The 15,825-nt window shown below is 37.7% G+C and overlaps 1 protein-coding gene across 5 annotated transcripts in view; it reads right to left on the minus strand.

Moving 5' to 3' along the window:
- WNK3 (WNK lysine deficient protein kinase 3) overlaps window positions 1-15,825 on the minus strand; it is a 174,471-nt gene that overhangs the window by 58,288 nt on the left and 100,358 nt on the right. The gene's annotated exons all lie outside the window — the stretch shown is intronic.

Here is a 15,825-nt window from a genome sequence, read left to right on the forward strand (position 1 = left end):
AACTTCAACTTGAAGGTGCAATTTGCTATTATTGCAGAAAACATGTCTATTACATTTCATATTTTGGTTATCACACAAACCAGGTAGAATGTCTACATTACTGAATGTCTATATAAATCCTACTATTGATGTTACTACCAGAAAAAGAAAAACAAAATGCAGCAGTATTGATATTCACCGAGACTTTTTCATAAAAAAGATAGCATTGTTTCATATACATTTGTTTGTTATCTTTCAATGGCTTCCAGTCCTAATTGTAAAACTACTAATAAAAGGATTGAGTTGCTATCACTCCAGAAACAGATAAATCAGTGATTCAAGCTTTAACATGTTGTGTGGTCTCTCTCTCTCTCTCTTGTTCTCTCTTCACTAAACTACTGCCAACAATCCCTTTGAGGTGTTAGTATCTGAAAGCTTCAATACTGGCTTCTAGGAGAAAAGTTTAAGCCCTTTATAAATTCAAGTTTCAACTCTGTTGGAAAATAATTTTAAACATTTACCTAATCCATCCAATGTATTGCCACTGGTGACAGCAGAGTGACTTTAAAATGCAAATCTATCAAAATCAATAACTTACCTACCTAGTTCAAATTCTCTAGTGATGGCACTTCATTTTCTATAAGGTTAAGTCCCTTTGGATGACAAATAAAGTCCTTAATGAACCGGTCCCTGCCTCATTCTCTAGTTCTTCTCCTCTTGAAGTGACACAGAACTCTAGCTCCTATGAATCAGTCGAGCTTTTCCATATCTGGTGACTCTACTTATATTCCTTCATCCCCCTGGACTATTTATAACAAATATTATAATCACTACCATGTTAAGAAAATAGCATTCTTTGGTGATTTTTTCCCATTTTATTGCTTTTATGTTACTACTTACATTGTATAATTCAAAACTTTCAAAGGATAGCAAATACTTAGTGTATAGAAAAATAGGCATTTTCATAAACCACTTGGATTTATGGGATTGTAAACTGGTTAGACCTTTCTGAAGGGTAATTCAACAATTAAATTATCCAAGTTTTTAAAATGTCTAGCAATTTCATTTCTAGAAATTTAACCCAAGGAAATAATCAAAACTGTATGTGAGTCATTCAGTTGTGTCTGACTCTTTGCAACCGCAGGGACTACAGCCAGCCAAGCTCCTCTGTCCATGGAATTCTCTACACAAGAATACTGGAGTGAGTAGCCATTCCCTTCTTCAGGGGATCTTCCTGACTCAGGGATTGAACCTGGGTCTCCTGTATTGCAGGCAGATTATTTACAATGTGAGCCACCAGGGAAACCCTACTGATAAATACTCTTCCTATAAAAGGACCAAACTTAAAGAAATGCCATAACTGAATATAAGCACACGAGAATATCAAGTGTGCTGACTGGAAAAAAATGTCTTCCATCTCGTTAAATCTACTGATTTTAAGATGTGTTCTGTAAACCAAGATACGAAATCAAATTAACAAAGTTCAAGTTTCTTCTTTCACTTTCAGCTGACAACAAAGAATTATATCAGAATGGAAAAGCAGAACTGCTTCAAATGCACAAAAGTTAGCTACTACTCAAAGAAACACTGATTTTAACCCAATATTGTACAATATTTTATTTTAACAAAAATATTTAGGTGAAGTTTATAACAGTATATTATCATGTAGGTACTCACTGAGAAGGCTGAATCCGATAAACTGTACATTTGTCAATATCTTACTATACATCATATTAATCTGAGTAATTTGGGGGGGAAAAGAAGATATAAAAGCAACACATTTTATATAATTCCATATTTTTCCACTGAGTTTATAGATAACAGAATCAAAACAGTTGTAAATAATTCTAATTCTAATCTTAACATTAGGATCTGCAACATGTAAAAATTCTAGTCATATATTGCTAGGCACTGCCAAATGATAATCAAATGTTTGTCATACAGTGGTTTTAAGCTTGTAAGATAATATTCAAAAGTTTTATACTATGCTGGTCCTTTTGTCTGAGTAAATTATAGTAAAATCAGGAAATAATCAAGAGTTCATACAAAGATTTAGCTATAAGGATGTTCTTCACAACATGAAATATAGTTACAAACAGCAAAAAAAGAAAAAGAAAAAATAGACACATGTTTATTTTACCTGCTCCATTAAATAAATAATGGATGATGGATAAACCTGGATAACCACAGTGGTATGATCAGTCACCTAGAGCCAGACATCCTGAAGTGTGAAGTCAAGTGGGCCTTAGGAAGCATCACTACCAACAAAGATAGTGGAGGTAATGGAATTCTAGCTGAGTTATTTCAAATCCTAAAAGATGCTGTAAAAGTGTTGCACTCAATATGCCAGCAAACTTGGAAAACTCAGCTGTGCCCACAGAACTGGAAAAGGTCTGCTTTCATTCCAATACCAAAGAAGGGCAATGCCAAAGAATGTTCAAACTACCACACAATTACACTCATTTCACATGCTAGCAAGATTATGCCCAAAATGCTGCAAGCTAGGCATCAGCAGTACACGAACAGAACTTCCAGATGTATAAGCTGGATTTAGAAAAGGCAGAGGAACCAGAGATCAAACTGTCAGCATCTGTTGAATCATAAAAAAACTAAGAGAATTCCAAAAAAACATCTACTTCTGCTTCATTGACTACGCTAAAGCCTTTGACTGTGTGGATCACAAGAAACTGTGGAAAATTCTTCAAGATACAGGAATACCAGACCACCTTACCTGCATCCTGAGAAACCTGTATGCAGGTCAAGAAGCAACAGTTAGAACTGGACATGGAACAATGGACTGGTTTATAATTGGGAAAGGAGTATGTCAAGGCTATATATTGTCAGCCTGCTTATTTTACTTATATGCAGAGTACATCATGCGAAATGAATCACAAGCTGGAATCAAGATTTCAGGGAGAAATATCAATAACCTCAGATGACGACACCACCCTTACGGCAGAAAGCAAAGAGGAACTAAAGAGCCTCTTGATGAAGGTGAAAGAGGAGAGTGGAAAAATGTGGCTTAAAACCCAGCATTCAAAAAACTAGGATCATGGCATCCAGTTCCATCACTTCATGGAATGTAGATGGGGAAGCAATGGAAACAGTGACATACTTTATTTTCTTGAGCTCCAAAATCACTGCAGATGGTGACTACAGCCATGAAATTAAAAGATGCTTGCTCCTTGGAAGACAAGCTACGAAAAATCTAGACAGGGTATTAAAAAGCAGAGACATTACTTGCCAACAAAGGTCCATATAGTCAAAGCTATGATTTTTCCAGTAGTCATGTATGGATGTGAGAGCTCGACCATAAAGAAGGCTGAGCACTGAAGAACTGATGCTTTTGAACTGTGGTGCTAGAGAAGACGTGAGAGTCCCTTAGATAGCAAAGAGATCAAATCAGTCAATCTTAAAGGAAATCAACTCTGAATATTCATTGGAAGGGCTGATGTTAAGGCTAAAGCTCCAATATATGGCCACCTGATGCGAAGAGCTGACTCATTAGAAAAGACGCTGATGCTGGGAAAGATTGAAGGCAAGAGGAGAAGGAGATGACAGAGGATGAGATGGTTGGATGGCATCATCAACTCAATGGACACGAGTTTGAGCAAGCTCTGGGAGATGGTGAAGGTCGGGGAAGCCTGGCATGCTGCAGTCCATGGGGTTCCAAAGAGTTGGATACAACTGAGCAACTGAACAACAACAAAAATAAATAATGGTACATCCATACTAAAGGGTATTATGCAGCCCTTTAAAATGTGCTTAAACATGTAAGATGTTATAAGTGGAAAAAGATTCATAAACATTATGGTTACATTAAAATTGCATGTATGCATAATTGTATAAAATGATCTGGAAGAATACCCACTTCGTGTTAAGCAATTTTAACTATATTCATCTTGCTTTGGTAATAAGAACTTTATACAGATTTATCAACCTTGAAATCTGGTAATCTCAGGGCTGGTCCCCATTATTTCAGTGCACATTATAGTTGTTTTAGACAAAAGTAAAAATGGAACATTTCACTACATTTGAAAAACATCTACAAAAATGGCCAGGCATCTATTTGCAAATATTAATTTTGAAACTCCCAGAAATATTATGACAGAACTTGATATGAAGCTGGCAATTAAAAGAGCAGATGAATCAACTATTAGCTTTGATTCTGAGGACCAAAATAATTCGGTTAATAATTATAAGTGGTTATAAAATATAATTCCAGATTGTTGTTATAGAAACTACATTTTGTTTATGTTAACTCCAGATTTAAGCATGAGGATACCATGTCACTGCTCCATCTTGCTAGGACTCACCATAATTTTTTTAAGTTTCTTTAATACAAACATTTGTTAAAGCTGGATACAACAAGATGTTGTTAATGTTGTATATACAAAAACAAGAAATCTCTTTGCCAAACTATTTGCTTTCAATGTTTAAACAGTGATTATATTAAAGAGTTAATCATCTAATCTCTAATTAGAAGCCAATCTAATTTATCCAGGGGAAGAAAACTTCAGTATGAATTGACCAGGTTAGATGGGGGAAGGGGAAAGTAGGAAACGGTATATTCTACTCATTTCTCCCCAGTCCTTACCTTCAAATCCAAATCAAAGACAGATACAAATCCCTTTTCCTAATCAGACCTTGATATCTGGATATCTGGGACCTTGATAACTAGCTAGCAAAGTTGAATAAAACTAAAGTATCACTTGTAGAATGAGGACAAGTCCAAAATGAGAAGCAAATCTAGGCCTGAATTCCATGGGCCACAGCATTCTCTCCTGTTTACCATAGCATTTAAAATGCTCTCTTGGGACTTCCCTAATGGTCCAGTGGTTAAGAATATGCTTTGCAATGTAGAGGATTCAGGTTCAATCCCTGGTCAGGGAACTAAGATCCCACATGCCAAGAAGCAACTATGCCCCTGTGCTGCAACCACTGAGCCAATGAGCCACAACTAGAGAGTCTGTGCACTGCAATTAAAGATCCTGCATGATGCAACAAAGACCCCGCCTGCTGCAACTAAGACCCCATGCCACAAAATAAGTAAATATTAAAATAAATAAAATGTTCTCTTGAACTTGTTTCTTGATCTTTATTTCCTATGATACTGTGGGAAGAGACTGTGTCTGTAAGATTTATCACAATATCCCCAATCCCTAACCAACACCTGAAATAAGAATAGCTGCTCAAAAATCTTTCACTATTATAATGTTCCCATTTTTACTTTTTTTATTGTTATTATAGCAACAAAACAATCACTATTTATTGAGTACTTATTAAGTACTAAAGTGAAAGTCGCTCAGTTGTGTCCGACTCTCTGCAACCCCATGGACTGAGGCCTGCCAGGCTCCTCTGTCCATGGAATTCTCCAGTCAAGAGTAGCCATTCCTTTCTCCATGGAATCTTCCCAACCCAGGGATCAAACCCTGGTCTCACACATTGCAGGCAGATTCTTTACCATCTGAGCCACCAGGGAAGCACTTTATATTCATTATTTAACTAAATTCAACCCTTATGACAACTCTAAGCAGTATGTACTATTACATTTGTTTTACCATTAAGGAAACTGAGACTACAACTGATGGAGGCAAAAATTAAAAGAAAGAAAATGAATGAATAGACAAATGACTCCAAAGAATACTGAAGAGCAGAGACCTCTTGTGCATACCACAGAAGCTTTTCTGTTAGTTCCTAACCCTTCTCTCTCTTTTATAAGACTTACTTCACTATTATTTGCCTTCCTCCCATCAATGGTTCTTAGCCCTGAGTGCACTTTATAATCTTAAGGGAAAAAAAGGCAGAGGGAAGGAAAAAGGAGAAAAAATAAAACAGAAGGAAAGAAAATCCAAGCTCAAGCACATTATAGAGATTCTTATTCAGTTATTCTGGAATGAAGGAGAGCAGTAAAACTGGGAAACATTTTTATTTAAAAATTATTTATTTTAAAGTTATTTGAAACATTTTATAATCTGCCTTATTGTACTATTATTTTAAAACATTTTATAAACTCCCTTGGTACTATTGACACTATAAAACATTTCTCTCCCATAAAGTACTTTTAAACAACCATTATGTATTGAGCATTTATTACATGCTAGGCACTTGTCACATGTATCTCATCTAGTCCTAAAGAGCTGCAAAATAGGCATTTTTTCTAACATTATGAAAAGTTTCCAACATACAGAAAACCTGATAATTGTTCAGTGAAAACCCATACATCCACTACCCATAGCCTACAATATTTTACTATATTTGCATTATCACATTTATATCCATGAATCCATCTTATTTTTTATGCATTTCAAAGTAAGTTGCAAATGCAAGATAGACATTTTAAAACATCATTTTAAAGATGAAAAGAACCTAAGCTAAAATAAATTAAATAACTTGCCTAAAATCATACAATAAATAATTCAAGGAGCAAGAATTCAAATTCAGGCCCAACTAAAGATATAAAGTAGCTCAAACCTATTTGTATGATGTATATACCTATTTAACAGTGAAATTTTGCTTATTTAATTAAAGAAAATTATAAGGTGAGAGATGTGCATGATACCCATTTCCATATTTTTTATGGAACTCTTTATCTATACAGTCATTATTTATCTAATCTCATTTTTTGGCCAAGCCAAGATTCTGAATAATGAAATTTACCCTAAGAAATAACTGATCCACACACAGCACAGTTCCATGAATAAACTCACATAATGATGCCCAGGCTATTAAACAAAGAGGAATAAAAAAGATGGAAACATACCATCAACACAGTGATTAACAGACAAGAGTAATAGAAACTGGAAGAAATTTCATTAATTATACGGCAGGTAGCATTGAACTGAAGAAAACATTACTCGGGCTTCACTCCAGCACCTTCCTAGAGATCACCTCATGAAAGAGAAGCTAACTTAAAGGAGACATACTTCATATTTTCCCCCTTAGTATCTGTTGCTAGTTGAGTTATCAAGAGTCTGTATCAACCAGCAAATTGCATTACTCTTATCTCAGCCCCTCCAAACTTTCTGTAAGTCCATGGAATTCTCCAGGCAAGAATAGTGGAGTGGGTAGCCATTCCCTTCTTCAGTGGATCTTACCAACCCAGGGATTGAACCCAGGTCTCCTGCACTGCAGGAAAATTCTTTAACATCTGAACCTCCAGGGAAGCCTCATAGTTATTTGGAGAGAGCAACCAACATTGTTTTTTGTTTTTTTATTTTAATGGTAGAAGTGAGAATGCATATGGAGATAAAAAGGAGACTGAGTCATTTGGCATTCTAGGAGGAGGAGTCCCCACAAAGTAAAGCCAACTCAGCAAGGATGCAGAAAAGGAAAAAATTTGGTACCCATATATGTTGGATGGATCCATACATTTTTAAAAGGGCCACTCTGCTTACTATCATGAGAAAAAGGTAATAAAAGAACAAAAGCACAAGGAAGAACAACAATCAGAAGTCTAATGAAATGATTCAAGAAAGAGAAAATAGACTAGCATGGTTATCATTATGTTAGTAATTATGGTGGCGGTGGTGACAAGTACTCAGATTGTAGACATATTTCAAAGGAAAAGACAAAAGACTTTCTGATGATGTGAAGTGAGACATGAAAGAGAGAGAAGAATAAAAGATGACCACAGATATATGGCTTGAGTAACAGGAAAGACTGAGTTGCTATTTGCTGAGATGAAGACAACTGCAGAAAGAACAGGCTTTAGGTGGTGGTGGGAGGGGAGTGCAAAAAAAGTGTTTAATTTTGGACATATTAAATTTGAAATTCCTGTTATACAATCAAGTGGAGATATTGGGTGTATACTACGGAAATATGGCAAAAAAAATTTTCCTAGAAAACAAAGTCAAAACCAAAATGGACTGGAGGTATCAGGATGAAATACACACACACACACAAACACACATCTGCGTGTGCTTGCACACATTTTAATCTGTGCAATGGGAATCCTAGAAGCTATGACTCCCAAGCAGCATCAAACACACCCAACATCCAGATTTTGATCCTTAAATTACCTTCCTCACTAAAAGGAATCAAAGCCCCACGGAGAAATGGGGAAATAACTGACCTAGATAGCATATTAAAAAGCAGAGACATGACTTTGCCAACAAAGGTCCGTAGAGTCAAAACTATGGTTTTTCTGGTAGTCATATATGGATGTGAGAGTTGAACTATAAAGAAAGCTAAGCACCAAAGAATTGATGCTTTTAAACTGTGGTGTTGGAGAAAACTCTTCAGGGGCCCTCAGAGAAGGCAATGGCACCCCACTCCAGTATTCTTGCCTGGAAAATCCCATGGATGGAGGAGCCTGGCGGGCTGCAGTCCATGGGGTCACTAAGAGTCGGACATTACTGAGCAACTTCACTTTCACGCATTGGAGAAGGAAATGGCAACCCACTCCAGTGTTCTTGCCTGGAGAATCCCAGGGATGGGGGAGCCTGGTGGGCTGCCATCTACGGGGTCGCACAGAGTCAGACATGGCTGAAGCGACTTACCAGAAGCAGCATCAGGGGCCCTTAGACAGCAAGGAGATCCAACCAGTCCATCCTAAAGGAAATCAGTCCTGAATATTCATTGGAAGGACTAATGCTGAAGCTGAAACTCCAATACTTTGGCCACCTGATGTGAAAAACTGACTCGTTGGAAAAGACCCTGATGATGGGAAAGATTGAAGGTGGGAGGAGAAGGGGACGACAGAGGATGAGAAGGTTGGATGGCATCACCGACTCAATGGACACGAGTTTGAGTAAACTCCGGGAGTTGGTGACAGACAGGGAGGCCTGGTGTGCTGCAGTCCATGGGGTCGCAGAATTGGACATGACTGAGTGCCTGAACTGAACTGAACTGCATTTCGGACTCTTTTGTTGACTAAGAGGACTACTTCATATCCTCTAAGGGATTGGGGCCCACAGTAGTAGATGTAATGGTCATCTGAATTAAATTCTCCCATCCATTTTAGTTCACTGATTCCTAAAATGTCTATGTTCACTCTTGCCATCTCCTGTTTGACCACGGCCAATTTACCTTGATTCATGGACCTAACATTCCAGGTTCCTATGCAATGCTGTTCACAACAGCATCAGATTTTACTTTCACCACCAGACACATCCACATCTGGGCCTTGTTTCCACTTTGGCTCAGTCTCTTCATCCCTTCTGGAGCTATTTCTCCACTCTCCTCCAGTAGTACACTGGACATCTACCAACCTGGGCAGTTCATCTTTCAGTGTCATATCTTTTTGCCTTTTCATACTGTTCATGGGATTCTCAAGGCAAGAATGCTGAAGTGGTTTGCCATTCCCTTCTCCACTGGGCCACATTTTGTCAGAACTCTCCACCGTGACCCATATATCTTGGGTGGCCCTACACGGCATGGCTCTTAAGTTTCATTGAGTTAGACAAGGTTGTGGTCCATGTGATCAGATTGATTAGTTTTCTTTGATTATGGTTTTCATTCTGTCTGCCCTCTGATGGATGAGGATAAGAGGCTTGTGGAAGCTTCCTAATGGGAGGGACTGGATGTAGGGAAAAATGGGTCTTGCTCTGGTGGGCAAGGCCATACTTGGTAAATCTTTAATCCAATTTTCTGCTGATGGATGGTGCTGTGTTCCTCCCTGTAGTTTGGCCAGGCCAAACTAGGTCGGTGTAATGGCGACCTCCACAAAAAGAACTTATGCCAGCATGCTGCCCCTCCAAGGACTGCTGCAGTCAGTGTGCCTGACCCCAAGGCAACCCACTGTCAACCCACGCCTCTGACAGAAACTCCCAAACACTCACAGGCAAGTCTGGCTCAGTCTCTTGTGGGGTCACTGCTCCTTTCTCTTGGGTCCTAGTGCACACAAGGTTTTGCTTGTGTCCTCCAAGAGTCTCTGTGGAGACTTCCAGTCCTGTGGAAGTTCTGTAATGAAATGCCACTGGCTTTTCAAAAGTCACATTCCCTGGGGATTCTCAGTCCTTTTGCCAGATGCCCAGGTGGGAAATCTGTTGTGGGGCCTAGAACTTTTTCAACAGTTCGAGAACTTCTTAATTATATTATTTGCAGACGAAGATGGAGCAGCTCTATACAGTCAGCAAAAGAAGGTCGGGCGCTGACTTTGGCTCAGATCATCAACTCTTTATTGAAAAATTCAGACATAACTTGAAGAGAGTAGAGAAAACCACTAGGCCATTCAGATATGACATAAATCAAATCCCTTACAATTATACAGTGGAAGTGACAAATAGATGCAAGGGATTAGATCTGATAGACTGCCTGAAGAACTATAAATGGAGGTTTGTAACACTGCACAGGAGGTGGTAATCAAAACCATCTCCCAAAAGAGAAACGCAAAAGGCAAAATGATTGTCTGAGGAGGCCTTACAAATAGCTGAGAAAAGAAGAGAAGCAAAAGTCAAAGGAGAAAAGGAAAGATATACCCATTTGAATGCAGAGTTCCAAAGAATAGCGAAAGAGATAAGAAAGCCTTCCTAAGTGAACAAGGCAAATAAATAGAGGAAAACAATAGAATGGGAAAGACCAGAGATCTCGCCAAGAAAATTAGAGATAACAAGGGAACATGTTATCCCAAGATGGGAACATTAAAGAACAGAAATGGTATAGACCTAACAGAAGCAAAGGGATTAAGAAGAGGTGGTAAGAAAACACAAAAAAATTATACAAAAAATAAGATCTTAATGACCCAGATAATCACGATGGTGTGATCACTCACCTAGAGCCAGACATCCTGGAGTGTGAAGTCAAGTGGGCCTTAGGAAGCATCACAACGAACAAAGCTAGTGAAAGTGATGGAATCCCAGCTAAGCTATTTCAAATCCTAAAAGATGATGCTGTAAAAGTGTTGCACTCAATATGGCAGCAAATTTGGAAAACTCAGCAGTGGCCACAGAACTGGAAAAGGTCAGTTTTCATTTCAATCCCAAAGAAGGGCAATACCAAAGAATGATCAAATGACCATACGATTACACTCATTTCACATGCTAGCAAGATTATGCTCAAAATCCTGCAAGCTAGACATCAGCAGTACATGAACTGAGAACTTCTAGATGTACAAACTGGATTTAGAAAAGGCAGAGGAACCAGAGATCAAATTGCCAACATCCATTGGATCATAGAAAAACTAAGAGAATTCCAGAAAAACATCTACTTCTGCTTCATTGACTACGCTAAAGCCTTTGACTGTGTGGATCACAACAAACTGTGGAAAATTCTTCAAGATATAGGAATACCAGACCACCTTACCTGCATCCTGAGAAACCTGTATGCAGGTGAAGAAGCAATAGTTAGAACTGGACATGGAATCACAGACTGGTTCATAATTGGGAAAGGAGTATGTCAAGGCTGACATGTCAGCCTGCTTATTTAACTTATATGCAGAGTACATCATGTGAAATGTCAGGCTGGATGAAGCAGAAGCTGGAATCAAAAATTGCCAGAAGAAATATCAATAACCTCAGATGATGATACCACCCTTATGGCAGAAAGCAAAGAGCCTCTTGATGAAGGTGAAAAGAGGAGAGTGGAAAAAGCTGACTTAAAACTCAACATTCAGAAAACTAAGATCATGGCATCCGGTCCCATCACTTCATGGCAGATAGATGGGGGAACAGTGAGAGACTTTATTTTCTGGGGCTCCAAAAATCACTGCAGACGGTGACTACAGCCATGAAAGTAAAAGATGCTTGTTCCTTGGAAGAAAACCTACAACAAACCTAGATAGTGTATTAAAAAGCAGACATTACTTGCCAACAAAAGTCTGTATAGTCAAAGTTACAGTTTTTCTAGTAGTTGTGTATGGATGTGAGAGTTGGAATATAAAGAAGGCTGAGTGCCAAAGAATTGATGCTTTTGAACTGTGGTGTTAGAGAAGACTCTTGAGAGTCCCTTGGACAGCAAGGAGACCAATCCAGTCAATCCTAAAGGAAATCAACCCTGAATATTCATTGGAAGGACTGATGCTGAAGTTGAGGCTCTAATACCTTGGCCACCCAATGCGAAGAGCTGACTCACTGGAAAAATCGCTGATGCTGGTAAAGACTGACGGCAGGAGGAGAAGAGGGTGACACAGGACGAGATGGTTGGATGGCATCACCACCTCAATGGATATGAGTTTGAGCAAGCTCAGGGAGATGACAAAGGACAGGGAAGCTTCATGTGCTGCAATCCATGGTGTCACAAAGAGTTGGACATGAATGAATGACTGAAAAACAACATGAGTCCATAATGACATAAACAAATGACTGAATGAATGAATTAGTGAATAAAGGAGGCATAAAGGCCAACTAATTAATATAAGGAGGAATGATGAACTTAGAATATCATGAACAGATACTAAAACTAATGGGTGAAAGTTTTGACGAGGAAAGGCATATTTACATGGCCTCAAAATATCTCCTTACAAATTACTAATAAATTATAAAGGAAAACAATGCAACTTTATGGTGGAAAAATATAGCAGGTCTTAATAAAGTAATAAAATTAATAAATTAATAAAATAATAAAGTAACAAAAGTTAATATCATCAATACTGGCGTTACCAGTATGCCTCCAATAAGGTGGCCTGAGAAGAATACAACGCCAAGTACATGGTATTCCTGTCAAAAATGCATGACTTGACTTTAACCATCAGGAAACATTAATCAAACCCAAATTGATGGGCATTCTATAAAAAACTGGCCTCTGCTTTCAATACTGTCAAGAAAAGCAAAGACTGAAGAACTGGTTGAGATTAAAGCAGACTAAAGAAAACGACAAACAATTTTTTAAAAAATGACTTGATGAGGCACACTCCAAAGAAGGTATCTGAATCTCTAATGATTACATGAAAAGATGCTCAATATCATTACTTATCAGGGAAATGCAATGTAAACCATGATATATACCACATCACATCCACCAAAACAGCTAAAATTTAAAGGACTAGGATTACTGTTGATACAGATGTGGAATAACTGGAACTTTAAACACTGTTGCTGAGAATGCACTTTGGACACCTATTAATACTATGGAAAACTGTCTGGCGTTATTTAGTACAGCTACACATACCTTTATCCTGTGACCCAGCAATCCCACTCCTAGGTACACACACAAGAGAAATGAGTGTGTGTGTCTATCAAAAATAAATAGAGGAACATTCACAGTACTTTTAGTTTATAAGAGCCAAAAACTAGAACCAATCTTAATGTATTTTAACAGAATGGATAACTGAATTGTGGGTATATTCTACAACTGAACAATTCATACCAAAAAAGAAAAAAATGAAACAAACTACTGATACATGCAACGATGTGGATGAATGTCAGTGAACCTTCTAGGGAGCTGGAAATGCTCTATATCTTCATTTGCATTTCACATAGAAATACATACGCAAAAACACATCAAGCTGCACATTTAAGATTAAGATACTTCAATGTATATATACCTTGAAAGTGTTAGTCACTCAGTTTTGTCCAACTCTGTGACCCCATGGACTGTAGCCCACCAGTCTCCTCTGTCCATGGAATTCTCCAGGCAAGAATACTGGAGTGGGTCACCATTTCCTTCTCCAAATATATGCCTTATATACAGCAATTAAAAAAATAAACCTTTTTAAAAGCTACTATGATCCAATTCTGATCAAATAAATACTAAAAAATGTGTTTATGTATATGCACAGAAAAAAATGTGGAAAACTTCAAAGGTTTTAATTTCTCAGAGGTGGGATTACAGGCAATTTTCCTTTATATTTTTCTATATTTTTAAGAGTATGAGAATAAAAGTTATTTTTAAAAAGCTATTTTCATATGAGGATTTAAAATATCCATACCAAAGACATATAAAAGACACACACCAAATGCCACCTATAAGCACTAAGGAGGAAAAAGGAAGCAAAAATCTAACTAGCTTTAGGCTTCTCTTGTGCAGCATTAACTAGAAGCCAACAGAACAAAATATCTTGTAGATATAAAGAAAAGCTGTTAACTGTATTTTTTCATTCAGCCAATTAATATTTCATGTGTTATATTTCATGGGTTAGTTTCAGAGAGCCAAAGAATTAAAAACTGTATATCCAAGTAACCTTGAAAAATTACACAAAGCCATTCTTCAGACTCAGCAGAGTTAAGAATCAAGAATAGGGAACTTGTGGTGTAAATACTGGAAGTTTTATACTAAAAACCAATATACTAAAACAAATAGTATTGAGTTCAAATTGTTAAAACTGTATTTTAAAACTGGTTGAACATATAAAAGCTGAAAACATAACAGACATAGTATGATAAACTTTCTAAGTGCATTTCCTACTGGCTCAGATGGTCAAGAATCAGCCTGCAAAGCAGGAGACCTGGGTTTGATCCCTGGGTCAGGAAGATCCCCTGGAGAAGGGAATGGCAACCATCTTCAGTATTCTTGCTGGAAAATTCCATGGATGAAGGAGCCTGGTAGACTACAGTGCATGGGGTCTCAAGCAGCCTGACACGACTGAACAACTAACACTTTCACTTCTTTCACCCCCCCTAAACAACAGCTTACCTTTTCCTTAAATACCTTATATAATAGTAATCTACAGATAACCAGCCTCTCAGCTCTTTTCATCAACCTCCAAAATTGAAGATGTCAGTGGTGCTCCTATTTTGTAGGATGGTTCCCTCCTGGAGAATGGGATCAACCTGAAAGGTTCCCATCCCTTCAAAGTCCTATATTTCCATCTAATTTACATCACAAAAGGGCAAAGGCTAAATAATGTGGCTGTAAATCAATCCAAATGACTAATATCCTTAAATTTAGTAATCAAGGAAATGTAAATTTAAACAACACATTATTTTTCACTCATTAGCCTAGCAAAACACACCTGGTATTATTAAGTATTGACAGTAAGACTGTACCACTATCTGACAAGAATTTAAGTTGGTCGAGTCCCTTGGGAAAGCAATGTGACAACATGTATCAAAGTAAAAAATGTGCAGAAGTTATAGTCCAGTAATTTTGCCCAAGTGTCTCCTTCAGCATGATCTATTTTGTTCATTTTAACACTAATTAAAATAGTGAAAAACTGGAAACAGCCAAAATCTCCATTAGTAGAAGGAATAGCTAAATAGACTCCAGTGTAGTCTTACTACCAAATACTACAAGGGAGATTCTTTACCGGCTGAGCCACAAGGGAAGCCCAAGAACACTGGGGTGGGTAGCATATCCCTTCTTCAGGAGATCTTCCCGACCCAGGAACTGAACCAGGGTCTCTCGCATTGCAGGCAGATTCTTCACCAACTGAGCTATGAGGGAAGCCCAACTGAAAAGGAACCAGTCTCAACTGCCAAAAGTACAAATACACTAGTACTAACATATCACACTACAAGAGGCAAGAAATGCTAACCTCAGCAGTAGATAAAAAATCAGAATAAGTGGTTTTCCATATTATTTGATAAAACAATCAAAACTACAGTTGGCACATCTGACCTCATAATTCACTTTCTATCTCCGATATGCCCTTGTTCATTGCTACATGGGGAAATAAAATGGAGAAACAAGAACAAATCTTTGGTAAATGGAATATAATCTATAAAAATACTGAATCACAATGTTGTACACCTGAAACTACTATAATATTGTACGTCAACTATACTTCAATTCAAAAAATAGAAAAGAAAAATATAAAATAGAGACAAAGTAGATGCAACCAGCTATGGTTATTGTGAAACGTATCACAATTTTATTTTTTCAAATATCACAATTTTTAAAATTAAAATAGAAAATAGGGACTTCCCAGGCAGTCCAGAGGTTAAGATTCTGCTCTTTCAATGCAAGAGGTGTAGATTCAATCCCTGGTTGGGGAACTAAGAGCCCACAAGCCTTGTGGTGCGGCCGAAA

This window comes from Giraffa tippelskirchi, chromosome X (assembly GCF_054371585.1).
Source record: "Giraffa tippelskirchi isolate mGirTip1 chromosome X, T2T-mGirTip1v1.2.pri, whole genome shotgun sequence".
Classification (NCBI taxonomy): domain Eukaryota; kingdom Metazoa; phylum Chordata; class Mammalia; order Artiodactyla; family Giraffidae; genus Giraffa; species Giraffa tippelskirchi.